Here is a 15,810-nt window from a genome sequence, read left to right as displayed (position 1 = left end):
GGTCTTTGAGCCCTCCCTATATGTTCTGGCATGCTGTCCAAGGTCCCAGTTGTCCCCATCATAGATGCTTTGGTGCCGACTGAGTTCTAAATGCTCTCCCTATAGTGTTGGCCTGTCAACATTCATCATAAATGCTGTTTTGCTGATCCACTTATCATAAGTGCTGTTTTGCTGATCCAGTGATGTCTTCATAGAGGCCAAGATGCTAACCCAGGTTCCTCAGCCCTCTCTAGTTACTGGGATGCTGGCCTATAGCCCAGGGCTCTTCTCCCAGGTGCCAGGAGTATGGGCCAGGTCTCAGGGACCTCCCTCAAGTGATGCATGACCTAGGACCTGGGGTGCTAATCTAGTTTCCTGAACACTCTGCATGCATGCATGCCCAGGGTAACGACCCGGTTTCTTCTTCTTGCAGATGCATGGGTACTGAATCAGGTCCCAGGACTTTTCTCAAATGCCAGATGTGGGCTTAGGTTCAGGGACTCTCCCGACAAATGCTGGGGTGCTGCTGAATCGGGTTCCATGATGGACCCCATATGTGCTCTGCTGCTGACTCAGGTCTCCTAGACCTTGTGCCAGGTGTCAGAATTCTGAACCAAGTTCTAGGGCTTTCTACATAGGTGCTGCAGTTCTGGTCAGATGCCTTCAGCCCTTCCCACAGCTGTAGTGCTCGTCCAGGTCCCAGGACTCTCTTTCTTGATGCCAGTGAGCTGAACCAGTCTCCAGGACTTGGTTTGTTTACATCTGTTTCCTCCTTTTCCTCTTCTCCAACTCTCACCTCAGGATGCTGTAATCTGATTTTTTCATCATCCACCCCACTCAAACTGCTCCCTCCATGGTCACCAGTGACCTCCACTTTGCCAAATCCAATGTACTCCTAGGCATGTCATTAGCCTTTCCTTCTGTGGATCATCCCCTTCTTCTGGAAACACTATCTATCCTTGGTTTCTCTGACAATGCCCGCTCCTGGTTCTTCTCTTACCTCTTTGGCCTTTCCTTCTTGGGCTCTTTCATTACCATTCCCTGTAGAGGTGTAGGGTAGAAATAGAAAACACTCCAACCACACCTCATTCTGGTTGAAACCCCTTGATTTCCACTCCTCAACCCTGAGGAATGATGCCCATAGATTTGGGCTTTTATCTCTTGTAATATTTACATACTCCCTCCCCTGGCAGACACAATCAGCCTCCCAGGCAACTTCCCACCAACACACCTCTATGGAATAGTCCAGCTAGCAAGAATCCTCCGTATCCTGAAGTTTGTCCCAGATATTAGGGCTCGGCCCACAGATGTCAACCCAGGTCTAGCCCTTGTCTGCTTTGTGTCCTTGGACAAGTCTCTTAATTTCTCTGTGCCTCAGTTACTTCATCTGTAAAATGGGGATGAAGACTGCGAGAAGGACCGGGAATGTACCCAACTCGATTTACTTGTATCCACACCAGCACTTAGTTCAGTTCCTGGCACATAGCAAGTGCTTAACAAATACCATAAACCCTCTAGATCGTGAACTCATTATGGGCAGGGGTGCTCTCACTTTATTACCGTATTGTGCTTTCCCAAGCACTTAGTACAGTGCTCTGCACACCGTAAGCACTCAATAAATGCAACTGAATGAATGAACCATGTTACCTTAGCAGAGCATCTCTTCCCATTGACATTCTACCTCATGGTGAGGACATGGGTTCTAGTCCCAGCTCGCCACTTGCCTAATGTGCAATCTTGGGCAAGTCAACTTAACCGTTCTGCATCTTATTCTTATGTGGCTGGACAATCACTGGGGGTTCTTGAGGAGCGGGGAAACGTGAACTGTTTATTTTTTTTTGGAAAAAGGATCTGGCCAGCAGAATGGAGTAACAATTGGGGTGGGGAGAGGGAGAAGACAGGGAGCTCAGCAAGGAGGTTGATTCAGTAATCAGACAGGATAGGAGAAGTGCTTGGATGAACATAGTAGCAGTTTGGATAGAGGGGAAAGAGCAGATTGTAACGATGTTGTGAAGGTAGAACTGTCAGGATTTGGTGGCAGATTGAATAGGTGGGTTGAATGAAAAAGAAAAGTTGAAGACAATACCAGGGTTATTGGTTTGTGAGACAGGGAGGGTAGTTGTGTTTTCTACAGTGTTGGGAAAATCTTGTGGGAGGACAGAGTTTGGGTGGGGAGATGAGGAGTTCTGTTTTGGACATATTAAGTTTGAGGTGTCAGCCAGATATCCAGGTAGAGATGCCCTGAAGGCGATAGAAAATGAGACACTGCAGAGAAGGACTGATAGATTTGGGAATCATCCATGTAGAGATGGTAACTGAAGCCAACGGAGCAAATCATTTCTCCAAGGGAATAGGTGTAGATGGAGAATGGAAGGGGACCCACAAATCAGCCTTGAGAAACTCCCACAGTTGCAGCGGGGGAGTAGAGGAGGAGCCTGTGAAAGAGACTGAGAAGACAACTGAGGAGGTTGGGGTCAGTTAGAGAACCGTCAGAGTTGATGAGGGTAGAGATTATTCAGTTACTAGAGACGTGTCCAGGCATGAGTCCAAATTGGTGAAAGGATGAGGTGGGGTGGAGCAGGAGGTCAGTGGAATGGTCGAGAAAGAGGAAGTGGGCAGTGGAAAGGTTGTCGAAAATATCCCTGTGGATATTGAGGTCACCATGTGGATAGAGAGAGAAGGAATGTGAGAAAGGGATCAAAATGGTTCAAAAGATTGAAAGAGAGGCCCTGGGGTGGTAGATGATTGTGACTAGTAATTAGAATGAGTGCTAAAGGCAAATGATATGGGCTTCAATGGAAGGAAATGAGAGGGACAGGGGAGGTTGGATGGTACAAAAGCAGCAAGGGGGAGAACGAAGGAAGCTAACACTTCTCCATAACCTAATGAGTCTAGAGGAGTGGAAGAAGATGAAGCGCTCTCTAGAGAGAGTGGCAGGGTCCACTGTCTTCTGGGAGATCCAGGTTTCAGTAATGGCAAGGAGGAACAGTGATTGAGTCAGAAACAGGTCAAAGATGAAGGGAAGCCTTGTCTTAACGAAGTGGGAATTCCACAGGCTGCACTTGGCTGAGGCTGTTGGGAAGGTTTGAGGTGGGAGGGGATGGCGTAAGAGATAGGGATCGGTCCGATGGGAGTGAGCTGTTGTGGGCTGGTGCAGGGGGAAGGGGGACATCTTTTCAGGATTTGACCAGTACTTCATTAATCCTTATCCATGGGAATAACAAATATTGAATGTTCAGCAATCAATCATATTATTGAGTACTTAGTGGAGAGACCACTGTACCAAGAACGTGGGAGAGAACAATATAACAGAGTTGATAGGGACATTCTCTGCCCACAATGAGCTTACCATCTAGAGGAACATAGCTTTGCGGTGGTGGAGAGTGCCATTGAGAACAATATGTCCTGAGGCTTAAGGAACAAAATCCTGTCTGAAGTAATTGAGCATAAGACAAGTGGTTGCAAAGCACAGTTCATACTCTCATTCCTGCCATTCATTCATTCAATCATATTTATTGAGCGCTTACTGTGTGCAGAGCACTGTACAATGCCCTGGGGAGGTACAAGTCGACAACTTATAGAGACAGACCTTAGGGCTCAAAAAGTGAAATGAGCAAATACATGGGCACAAATCGAGTATATTTTGAAGTGTACACAAAGATTCTTTTATAACTGTGTTATTTGTTAAGCGCTTACTATGTGCCAAGCACTGTTCTAAGCACTGAAGTGGATGAAAGATAATCGGGTCGGACACAGTCCCTGTTCCACATGGAGCTCACAGTCTTAATCCCCATTTTACAGATGAGATAACTGAGGCATAGAGAAATGCAGTGACTTGCCCAAGGTCACAAAGCAGACATGTGGTGGAGCCAGGATTAGAACCCACATCCTCTGATTTCCAGGCCCCTGATCTTTTCACAAGAACATCTAATCATATGCAATTGTTTAAATATTTAATTTTATTCTGTAGTATTACATTTCTACTTTCATATCTGTCTCTTTGGTATGCTTCTTGTGGGCAGGGCATCAACCAATCACGAAGGTGCTTACTATAGTGGTCTGCACACAGTAAACACTCAGTGAATACCATCGATGGCTTGATTGATCACCCATCTCTATTGAAACTGCTACCACTCTGATCCAAACACTTACCATTTACCACCTTTTTAGTCATTTATTCATTTATTTATTCAATTTTACTCATTGAGCACTTACTGTGTGCAAAGCTCTGTACTCAGCGCTTGGAAAGTACAATTCGGCAACAGGTGCGAGCAATCCCTACCCAACAAGGGGATCACGCTCCAGAAGGGGGAGACAGACAACAAAACAGAACAATTAGACCGGCACTAATAGCATCAAAATAGATAAATAGAATTATATATAAACACATCATAAATAAAATAAATAGAATAACGAATATGTACAATTATACACAAGTGCTGTGGGGCAGAGATGGGTGTAGAGCAAAAGGAGGGATTAGAGGCGGGGGGAGGAGAGGAGGAACAGAGGAAAAAGGGGACTCAGTCTGGGAAGACCTCCTGGAGGAGCCGAGCTATCAGTAGGGCTTTGAAGGAGGGGAGAGAACTTTTTTATAAAAAGTATTTATTATTCACAATAATAATATTTCTTAAGCACTCATTATGCCCTACGCACTGTACTAAGTGCTGGGGGGGGGGGATACAGGCAAATCGGATTGGATCCTGCGCTATATGAGGTTTACAGTCTTTATTCCCATTTTATAGTAGACGTAACTGAGTCCCAAAGAATGATGATGATGATGATGGCATTTATTAAGCGCTTACTATGTGCAAAGCACTGTTCTAAGTGCTGGGGAGGTTACAAGGTAATCAGGCTGTCCCACGGGGGGCTCACATTCTTAATCCCCATTTTACAGATGAGGTAACTGAGGCACAGAGAAGTTAAGTGACTTGCCCAAAGTCACACAGCTGATAATTGGTGGAGCCGAGATTTGAACCCCGGACCTCTGACTCCAAAGCCCGTGCTCTTTCCACTGAGCTACGCTGCAAAGAAGTTAAATGACTTGTCCAAGGTCACAAAGCAGACAAATGGCAGGGCTGGGATTATAACTCAGGTCCTTCTAACTCCCGGGCCCGTGCCCTGTCGAATTGACAATTTTGTTTCTCTGCCTTGACTACTGTATCAACCAACTCGCTGATCTCTCTGCCTCCTATCTCATCTTCTCCAGTCCATACTTCATTCTGCTGCCCGAATCATTTTTCTGAAAAAATGGTCAGTCCACATCTCCTCACTACTCAAAAACCTCCAATGATTGCCTACCTACTTCTACATCAAATAGAAATTCCCTAAAATAGGCTTGAAGGCACTCAATAATAATGATCTTGGTATTTGTTAAACACTTACTCTGTGCCAAGCACTCTTCTAAGCAGTGGGGTAGATACAAGATAATCAGGCTGTCCCGCGTGGGGCTCACAGTCTTAATTCCCATTTTACAGATGAGGTAACCGAAGCCCAGAGAAGTTAAATGACTTGCCCAAAGTCACACAGCTGACAAGTTGCAGAGCCGAGATTAGAACCCATGACCTCTGACTCCCAAGCCTGTGCTCTTTCCACTAAGCCACGCTGCTTCTCTATCAGCTCACTCCACTGTATTTCAATCAATCAATCAATCAATCAATCAATCGTACTTATTGAGCGCTTACTGTGTGCAGAGCACTGTACTAAGCGCTTGGGAAGTACAAGCTGGCAACATATAGAAACAGTCCCTACCCAACAGTGGGCTCACAGTCTAGAAGGGGGAGACGGAGAACAAAAGCAAATATACTAACAAAATAAAATAGAATAGACAGGTACAAGTAAAATAAATGAATAAATAGAGTAATAAATATGTACAAACATATATACAGGTGCTGTGGGGAAGGGAAGGAGGTAAGATGTGGGGGATGGAGAGGGGGTCGAGGGGGAGAGGAAGGAAGGGGCTCAGTCTGGGAAGGCCTCCTGGAGGAGACGAGCTCTCAGTAGGGCCTTGAAGGGAGGAAGAGAGCTAGCTTGGCGGATGGGCAGAGGGAGGGCATTCCAGGCCCGGGGGAGGACGTGGACCGGGGGTCGATGGGGGGACAGGAAGGCACAGTAGGTGTGAATGAGGTTGTCGTTAATGTAACTTGGTGATAACAAGGGCCTTTTTCCCGGGGTGGTGGGGGCGTGTCTATGGAGTCTATGGCGGACCGGACCGGGAAGTGGGGTTGGGGGGCACTATAAGGAAGGTCGCTTAAGTGGGTGGGGGTGGAAGTAGGGGGCGTCTATGGCGGCACTTGGAGGAGAGGAGCCTTCCGGGAGCAGCAGGGGCCACGCGGCCCCTTCCAATCTTCTACTATGAAGATTAGAATGGAGATGTGATATCTCCATTGGAATGGAGATATGGAGATTAGAATGGAGAGGGGGAGGAGGAGGGGGAGAGAAAGGAGCGGGCTCAGTCTGGGAAGGCCTCCTAGAGGAGGTGAGCTCTCAGTAGGGCCTAGTCATCAGCCAACCTAGTCTTCCCAGACCAGAGAATTGCAGAAGAAACTAAAGATGGCTGCAGCAGGTAGTGTCTGAGGGAATGTAGGTGTACAAGGTGGGGAGGTCATGTCGGGCAATGAGGACTCCTGGTTAGCTTCATCTCCTCCTCATCCTCTCTACTATTGTGCATGTGGCAAAGTCATCTTGAGAAGGTCCTGTTTGGATGCCAACTTAGTAATGTCCTAAGGAGTAGCCATGATTAAGATTACTACCTGTAGTGGGAATGGCTCAAGTTGCATATCTCTGGGAGGTGATTTTGAGCTGTCTCCCTCTCACTCCTTTATGCCACTTATTCTAGGACTGCAGCTCCTAAAGTACTTCCATTAATCTGCCCAGCTAGGGACCCTTGAGTTGGTAACTGTTGGTAGAAGGTGTGGGGAAAGGAGGGAAAATTCCTTTAATTTTCAGTATCTGACTCGCTCTACCTTGATTGCTGCCACATCTCAGAAATCGTGCCTATGTTCAGATGGACCAGGAAGATAAATGTGACAGCTCTGAAGAAAAGCAGAGTGATCAGGGTCTCCCTAGAGAAAAACTTTACTTTCCAGCTGGTTCCTGCAAAATACTCCATACAATGTCATTACGTTAGACTGGGTGAACAGCCTAACACATGTAAAGCACTGCATCTGATTGACCTGTTCTAATCCCAGTCTTTATGACTACATAAATGTTTCCGTGCAATTTTTGATGAGAGATGTAATCACCGTCTCAAGCTGGATACAGGCAACAGGACATCAGGATTTCTTGGTGCTCTTCCATTGTTCTTACCAGAAAATGGGAAGGAAGATTCTCATTATGACTCCCCACAGATGGATCCCCTTTCACCATTAGAACCATCATCTTTAAACCAAAGAACAACTCCATGAGAATGAGACCCTTTTGGAAGGGTATGAGGTTGTTCCAGGACCTAAGAGTCGGACTAGGAAAGTGTCTGGCTCCATCTAGGGCAAGGGCCAGGTACAGCCTCCAGGTACAGCCCGAAGTGTTGAACTCTGCCCTCATTGACCCATCCTTTCCCTGGTCACCTTGATTTCTGTATTAGCCTCCTTGTTGACCTCCCTACCTTCAGTCCCTCCCCACAACAGTCCATAATAGTTCGCTCTGCTTCCCGGATTACTTTGCTACAACTACGTTCAGACCATGTTTGCCCACTCCTCAAAAACCTTCAGTGAATGCCCTCCCATCTTCGCATCAAACAGAAACGCCTCCCCATTGGCTTTAAAGCACTCAGTCACTTGCCCCCTCCTACCTCACCTTGCTACTCTCCTACTACAATTCAGCCTGCACACTTTGCTCCTCAACCTACTCACTGTACCTCGATTTCCTCTATCTTGCTGCAAACCTCTCACCCACATCCTTCCTCTGGCCTGGAATGCCCTCCCTCTTCATATCTGACAGACAACTACTATCTCCACTTTCAAAGCCTTATTGAAGATACATCTCTTACAAGAGGCCTTCCTTGACCTTCTTTTTCTCCTCTCCTACTCTCTTCTGCATCACAATATCGGTAAAGTGGCCACATTCATTTTCTTTCCACACTTGGTCCAAATCTGGGAACATTAATGTGTGACTTTGGGCAAGTCACTTGACTTCTCTGAGCCTCAGTTCCCTCATCTGTAAAATGGGGATTAAGACTGTGAGCCCCCTGTGGGACAACCTGATCACCTTGTAACCTCCCCAGCGCTTAGAACAGTGCTTTGCACAGAGTAAGCGCTTAATAAATCCCATCATTATTATTATTATTATATTTATGCTGAAAGCCTGCTGTCTGTTTATCCCAGGAGATGGGTGCAAGATCAATAGCTGCCCACTCTCCACAGCAGTACCTACGTCCGCTCAGAATTTCCCTCATATGCAGGTCATAGCCTCCCTGACTCCCCCCTCACCAGCCAGAGGAATGCTCTGAATGATTATTTTTAATTCAGTCATGCAAAGCAGCTCAATTCTCATCGTTGGGCTATAGCAGCAGCCAGGTTCAGGTTTAAAGAATATTTTCAGAGCCAAATTAATGGTTCATGGTTGCTTTATGAGGAACTAACCAGCCTTCAGCTGGTTTAGTGTACACAACTGACTAGTTGTAGCAGCACATCAAGAGCACAGAGCCCAGGAGTATACTGTAGTCAGGAAGGAACCATACTCCGCAAGCCCAAAGGTAAAGAACATTCTGTTTTATTGTGCGGGGGCGGGGAGGCGGGAGGGGGACTGTGATAGCATGCAATACAGGGAGGTAAACAGGACAAGGAGGACTTGCCCGAGGCCTGGCCAAAAATGATCACAGGATATTTTTTCAAAGGGTTTATTGAAGCAGTAACAGTTCGGTCTGACACTGGCTGGAAAGAGGCAGTTTCATGATTCTGAAAAACACTTTACAAAAGTACTGCAGCACAAGATTCCGCTGTAAACTAGGCTTTGCTGTAAACGTCTCTAGAGTTATGTGTTCATAAGACTTCAAACCTATTCTTTCTACCTATCCAGGATGGTGTTGCACTCTTGAAAAACTGCAGAAGGCACTTGAAAGGTTTTTAGGATTTGGTCAAATTCTTTTGCTTGCTGGTAAGGTGTTGCTGCACTGGGCATCGATGGAAGTTTTCACTCAAAATCATCGTGGTGTTGGGATGTTTCGTTGATGACCTGTGTACAGCAAGTTGAGGAGAAGGACCAGGTAACTGGCAGACAGCTTTGTTTCCCAGAAGAAAGGATGCAGGGTTGAGGGACAGTCAGAGTCTCACATGCAGGCATGAGCTGCTACCCCCAAGACATTGAAAATGCCAGTGGTTCCAAGAAGCCAGTGGTTCCAGGGCAGTAGGGCAGTAGGGCAGTAGGGTCTATCAAACGCTTATTCACATTTCAGAAGCATATTCAGTGCAGGAGAGGCCAAAAGGCATCTGGAATCCAGCCCGAAGCTAGGGGCTACCCAGGGAAGCCATCTCAAGAACACCCAACAATGCTGTGGTCCTCCTACCTCCTAGGGAAGGTATTTGGATGACCCCCAATTGCCTTTACTTCTCTGGGCATGCATTAATGTGAACTATATGCTCCAGGCACACTGAGGTGCAAAGGCTGACGGCCCATATAGGGCACTGGACCTGTAGAGTGGGGCTCAGTAGGGTGTATCCTGTGGACCCATCTGTGAGGAGAAGGGAATGGTCTTCAGGGTCAGGCCAGGGTCAACTGCCTGGACTTACAGAGAGTCAAAATGTTTGTGTGTGTATGGGTACTGGCTACAGGGCTATGAGACGCGCCAGGGTAAGGAAGATATCCCTCTGAGCATGTCTGCCCTTCCCAGATAGCCCTGGGAACTGAAGTAGTGAGAGTCCTTTCCGATAATCCCTGGCTGGATGTGGGGTGTATTGACGGTGGCACACGGGCCTTTCACTTCTTTCTGCAGACCCCTCCTCTTCCCCCCGACTCCAGCCCCTTGATTTAAGAAATTCCCATACTTGTCCCTCCCTAGTTTCAACAGTCTTGATAAGTAGTGTTCTCTTGGAATGGGTGTCCACCAGAGGGTGGGAGTCAATGTTGGTTTCTGAAAGATGAGAATAGCAATTTGTCAAAATGAGAGTTTAATGGTCCCTGCATATCACCCAAGAGTTCGCTACACAGGATTAAGAGTCTTGTGTTTACTCCTGTTGAGAATCTTTCTTTTTCACCAGGCACAATCTCAGTGCCTTGGGAGGTTTTAAGAGTTGCCAATATAGGCTTCATGAACAGCAATCCATATACGCAGGCTGTGTGAACTATTGATTACAAAAGTGAATAGCTATTCGTAAAATAAGGATTTTTTGGCAGTAATAAAAAAGTAAAAAAGAAGTTTAATCAACTTTGTTGTCCACAGATATGAACAGTTACAAGTCTAGGGGCAGTCAATGATCAAGTCAATGAGAACATTGGTATTTAGCAGAGTAAACTCTTCAGAAAATGTGGGGTAGATTTAGTCAGGGTACATCTTGATTCTGACTAGGTCCTTTTGTCCTAATCAATCATGTGACCGGCTAATTAGGTTGAAAAAAAGTCTAAATTTCAGGGGGGCCACATTCTATTATTATCATGATATTTGTTAAGTACTTCCTATATGTTAGGCACTGTATTAAGAACTGAGAGGATAGAAGCAAGTCGAGTTGTCCCATATGGGGCCCACAGTCTCTATTCCCATGTTACAGATGAGGTAATAAAGGCACAGGGAAGAAAGGTGACTTGCCCAAGGTCATACAGCCGATAAGTGGCAGAGCTGGGATTAGAACCCATGGGCTTCTGACTCTCAGGCCCATGGGCTATGCACTACACAATGTGGGCTACAGTCACCCTATGCATGGTGTGACGGACACACACCCTGCTTTAGTAGCAACTGTGTGAGTGATGAGATTTCTCTAGTTTGACCCAGTAGAGGCATAATCACCTTGCCTGCCAGATTTGAGGGAGGGTTGGTTGCTGCAGTTTGGATGAAAGAGACGAAATCACCCTCTCTCTGGCCCCCCTACCCCCACTGCTGGGGCTTCCCCTAAATCCACTGCAACTTCAACTAGAGATAACCCCCCATTATTCCAAGGGAGTTCTAGCTTCCCCAAACACAGGTCTCGACACTTAGGAGTGCCTAGGGCTTTTTCTGATCAGAACGAAACTTCTGTGCTTCCCATAAGGAAGCTTCCAATGCCTGGAAATGAAAAGGCAGTGCTCACCTCTCAGGTTCGAGGAAGAAAAGTTTGGAACTGGCAGGGTAATACTGTAAAAAGACAGATCACATTAAGTTGTTACCAGGCAACCCTAAGGATAGATGGCCACCTCCCAGGTTCCCACTCCTCTCCCCTACTTACCTGCTCTCCTCCCCCTCCAGTAGTTTGCAGTAGGTGGCTATCTCAATATCCAGTACCATCTTGACATTCAGCAGGTCCTGGTATTCACGCAGGTGGCGAGCCATCTCTTCCTTCATGTTCTGGATTTCAGCCTGAAGGCGGCCAATAGTGTCTTGGTAGTTAGCAGCTTCAACCGAAAAGTTCTCCTCCATCTCACAAATCTGGTGCTCCAGAGATTCGTTCTGCAAGAGAAGAGTAGGAGCTTGACTATGACCTCACCAAAGACCTGGTGCCCTGAGCGATGCTGCCCAACCCAGTTTGGCCCCATTCTGTGGTCCATGGAGAGGCAGAGGTTTCGCAGCATGAACATGGTGCCAGATAATAAAAATAATGGCATTTATTAAGTACCTACTATGTGCAAAGCACTGTTCTAAGCGCTGTGGAGGTTACAAGGTGATCAGGTTGTCCCACGGGGAGTTCACAGTCTTAATCCCCATTTTACAGATGAGGTAACTGAGGCACAAGAAGCTAAGTGATTTGGCCAAAGTTACACAGCTGACAGTTGGCGAAGCCAGGATTTGAACCCATGACCTTTGACTCCAAAGCCCACGCTTTTTCCACTGAGACACGCTGCTTCGCTATAGTATATGTCCAAACGCTTCCAGAAGCATTCTTAAGCCAACTGCCAAATGACTATTCCAAGTAATCGTGGACAGAAGAATGAACCACTGTGTTCCAAGTTGACAGTCAGTCAAGCAGAAATAATCAAAGACACGGGGGCCAGAGGTGTGGTTCAGGAATTACCTGCTCTTTCATGCTATCTTAACACATGGTTAAAAACCTAAATTTCTTTGGTTTCAAACTTGGCTTTAATCACTAGTTTTGATTGCCAATTCCTTCTACATTGGTTAGAAACACATTTGGGATTATGGGAATATATGTTCATGGGTCAAATGGTTTAAATAGTCCTGTTCAAAATGTCTGTTGGGTGTCCTCATATAAGGGGCGGGATGCCAATTTAGGAGGCTAGGATATTAGAGCAAAACACATTGTTGGTGTTAAGTTAGCCATCACCAAGCAAAGGGAGAATTTCCTGCAATGCCAACTTCAGCCAACACAGTGGACCTGTGGTATTTCATCCCCCACACCCACACTCTCCAGCGTGTACTCACGGTCCCTTTCAGTGCATCCACTTCACAAGTGAGAGACTGGACCTACCAGCGATACTCATTTGATTCCTGCTTGGCCTGGCGCAGGGCATCATTGTTCCTATTAGCAGCTTCAGAGAGGTCAGCAAACTGTTGAGAAAACATTCACAGTGGACATCTCAACCCCAGGGTGGATCGCAGCCCCTTGGTACCAAGAGGACAGAGGACCAGTCAACTGTCAACTGGAAAGCTGGATCACCAATGAATTCTCTATTCCACTCTCCTCCAGTCACCAGCGCCACCTCCCATAGCATAGAGCGTGGTCCTGAGAAACACATCTAGGGAAATAGGTGAGTCCTGTGCATGCCACGGATACTTCCAGAGGGAGCCCCTACCCCCTGACTGCCGGTTTGATGAAGTGAGTGTATGCATGCATGCACCGTATCCCCAATCCCTGCACCCTCTCTCCAGGCGGGTGACCTGTGCCAATTGCTTGGTTGAATCCCCAGAGAGCTGGTTTAGGGACTAGGTTTAGGGTACCGCCCTCAGGGAACACCTTCCCCTAGAAACACACCTCGGATCTGTACCATTCTTCAGCTTCATGGACGTTCTTTGCAGCCACATTTTGGTACCGCTGGCGAACATCACGCAGGGCAGCAGTGAGATCGGGCTTAGCCACATCCACATCGATTTGGATGTGCTGTTCCTGAATCTGGGCCTGCAGCTCCTGGATTTAGTGGTGAAGAATAAGTAGAGAATATCAAGTTCCTGCTGGCTTCCCTGATTAGATCGGCTTAATTTACATTCCCCGATTAAGAGGAAGCTCATTACCTCGTCGTGAAGTTTTTCAAGAAGACTATCTCTTCTTGGAAGGATTTGACTTTCCGCTTGAAATCAAGGCGTGCCAATGAAGCATTGTCAACGTCCTAATTGAAATGAGAGCCAAATTACTTATTCAAACCAAATCAACCATTCATTGACTCACATTTGCTTTTTAGAAAACATTTGTTGAAAATAAGCAGAGTCTACCATGAAAAGCATCCGGAAAGAGTTGAGCTGAGCTTTCAAGTCTGAGGTTTGGAATTTGGCCAAATCAATCTGGTTTTCAATTTGGAAATGCCGAGGTGAGAGGCCGTCGTTCTTTGGTAATTAGTCATAAGGGTAGGCCCGGTATCGTGAGAGTCTAAATGGGGACTTCTTTATTGAGACAGACCCTGGGTGGATCTTGTAGGCCCTTGTCACCAACAGGCAGGCAGGTTAGAAAAGCATAGCTCTGGCTCTGATTCTGGCTTCAGAAAGTGTAAAACAGCTGTGTCAATCTATCAGTTCAACTTACTTTTCCCCTTCTTCCACAGGACATCACAGCTTGGAGACAAGGGAGACCGTGTGGCCTATTGGAACAAGCACAGGGCTGGGAAACAGGAAACCTGGGTTCAGATCCTGGTTCTGCCACTTGTCTACTGGGTGACCTTGACCAAGTCACTTAACTTCTCTGGGCCTGTTTCCTGTAAAAGGGGAATTCAATCTTGTCCTGCCTCCTTCATTGACTATGAGTTCTGTGGAAAAAAGGTACTCTTTCCATTCTGATTATTTTGTCTCTGCCCCAGCGGCTAGCACATAGTGAGAACAACAACAGTAACTGCATATAGGATAGTACTCTGAATACAGCAGGCATTCAATTTATACTACTGGATGAATGCATTAATTGCAATATAGTGCCTTCTTCCCGTAGATGTAATTTCTCTGTCTGCTGCCCAAGCCTTCTCTCTGACTTCCCTGCCTTCAACCTTCAATCTTCTACCCAGATCATTTTCTTAAAATAATTATTCTGGGCACATCACCCCACTCCTTAAAAAACCCCCATCTCAGTACAATACTCTGCACACGGTAAGCTCTCAATAAATACTATTGAATGAATGCCCCCTGCTTTCTACCCCTCTGCTTTCTGCTCCTTTGCTTCTCAGAACCTCTGCCCCTCCGCTCTCTTCCCCCTACCCTTCGTCTTTCCTTTCTCTTCCCCTCTGCTTTCTGCTGTCTGTCTCCACCCTTCTTGACTGCGAGCCGATTGTTGGGTACGGATTGTTGATGACGTTGTACTTTCCAAGCTCTTAGTACAGTGCTCTGCACACAGTAAGTGTTCAATAAATACTATTGAGTGAATGAATGAATGCCCCCTGCTTTCTACCCCTCTGCTTTCCGCTCCTTTGCTTTTGAAACCTCTGCTCCTCTGCCCCTCTACCCTGCTGCCCCTCAGCTCTCTTACCCTTACATTTCAGCTCTCCTTTCTCTTCCCCTTTGTTTTCTGATGTCTATCTCCCCCGCTTCTAGACTGTGAGCATGTTGTTGGGTACAGATTTTCTCTGTAGATGAATTGTACTTTCCGAGTGCTTAGTACAGTGGTCTGCACACAGTAAGCACTCAATAAATACTATTGAATGAATGAATGAATGCCCCCTGCTTTCTACCCCTCTGCTTTCTGCTCCTTCACTTCTCAGACCCTCTGCCCCTCAGCTCTCTTCCCCTCTGCTTTCTGCTGTCTGTCTCCACCCTTCTTGACTGTGAGCCTATTGTGGGGCACGGGTTGTTGAGGACGTTGTACTGTCCAAGCTGTTAGTCCAGTTCTCTGCACCCAATAATTGCTCAATAAATACTACTGAATGAATGAATGCCCCCTGCTTTCTACCCCTCTGCTTTCCACTCCTTTGCTTCTGAACCCTCTGCTGCTCTGCTCTGCCCCTCTGCCCTGCTGCCCCTCAGCTCTGTTCACCCTCCCCTTCAGCTCTCCTTTCTCTTCCCCTTTGTTTTCTGCTGTCTAGCCTCCCAAGCCGGAAGTGGAGCAACTGGCCGCTCCCGCGTGGGCAGGAGCACCGACGGCCCGCGCCCAGGGACAAACTTCTTCACGCGGTTCCAGACGCCGACGGCCGGGCCTTCCTAGGGCAGAAATTCCCGCGCGGGCGGGAGCACCGACAGCGCAGTTCCAGGGACAAATTTCCTCATGCGCTGCCGCAAGCCGAGGAGGCGGGGCTTCCCAAGCTGGAAGTGGAGCAACTCGCCGTTCCCGCGCCCATGGACAAACTTCCAAAGGCACTGCCGGACGCCGAGGGGGCGGGGCCTTCTAAGCTGGAAGTTCCTGCACGGGCAGGAGCGCCCACGGACAAATTTCCTCATGCACTGCCGGAAGTGGAACCGAGCAGACGCGCGGGCAGGGACGCCGACGGCACGCGCCCAGGGACAAACTTTCTGCCGCGCTGCCGGAAGCCGAGGGGGCGGGGCTTCCCAAGCCGGAAGTGGTGTCGGGCGGACTCGCCGCCCTTAAAGGGGACGTAACATCCTCTCATTCATTCACTCGGTCGGGT

At 47.4% G+C, this 15,810-nt stretch overlaps 1 pseudogene; it reads right to left on the bottom strand.

Moving 5' to 3' along the window:
- Nucleotides 1-8,704: 8,704 nt before the first annotated feature.
- On the bottom strand, nt 8,705-13,814 carry LOC119923230 (annotated as a pseudogene).
- Between the last annotated feature and the right edge of the window lie 1,996 nt (nt 13,815-15,810).

Source organism: Tachyglossus aculeatus, unplaced genomic scaffold (assembly GCF_015852505.1).
Source record: "Tachyglossus aculeatus isolate mTacAcu1 unplaced genomic scaffold, mTacAcu1.pri scaffold_159_arrow_ctg1, whole genome shotgun sequence".
Taxonomy (NCBI): Eukaryota; Metazoa; Chordata; class Mammalia; order Monotremata; family Tachyglossidae; genus Tachyglossus; species Tachyglossus aculeatus.
This window is presented reverse-complemented; position numbering and strand designations above follow the sequence as displayed.